Below are 647 nucleotides of genomic sequence, written 5' to 3'. Positions count from 1 at the left end.
TTATCTGGAAATGTCCTAATTTCACCATCATATTTGAGGGACAATTTTGCTGAGTACATAATTCTTGGTTGGAAATTTTTCTCTTTCAGTGTTTTCTATATACCATTCCATTGTCTTCTCGCCTGCATGGTTTCTGTCGAGAAATCCGAGCTTAGTCTTATTGGTTGCCCCTTGTAGGTAGCTTTTTGTTTTTACTGTGCTGCTTTCATCATTCTTTGTCTTTGGTTTTGGTAAGTGTGATGATGATATGTCTGGGTGTTTTTCTTTTGGGGTATATCCTGTTTGGGGTTCATTGGAATTCCTGAATGGATATATTCTCATTTTTCATCATACCAGGAAAATTCACTTCCAACAAATCTTCAACAATTTTCTCTGTGGTTTTATTTTTCTCTTCCTGTTCTGGAATTCCAATTACATGTAGGTTATTTCTTTTAATGGTATCCCACATGAACCTTAGGCTTTCTTCATTTTGTTTTGATCTTTTTTCTGATTTATCACCTTCCAAAGAAGTGTTCAGGTATTTGCCTTCAATCTCACTAATTCTGTCTTCCTTTGATTCAATTCTGCTCCTTTGCCCATTCAATGTCTTATCAATTTCTGAAAATTTAGTATTAATCTTCTGGATTTCTGTGTGTAGATTTTGTATC

Source organism: Orycteropus afer, unplaced genomic scaffold (assembly GCF_000298275.1).
Source record: "Orycteropus afer afer isolate SDZICR_OR568_19922 unplaced genomic scaffold, OryAfe1.0 scaffold00076, whole genome shotgun sequence".
In the NCBI taxonomy this organism is placed as follows: domain Eukaryota; kingdom Metazoa; phylum Chordata; class Mammalia; order Tubulidentata; family Orycteropodidae; genus Orycteropus; species Orycteropus afer.
Note: the sequence above shows the minus strand (reverse complement) of the source record.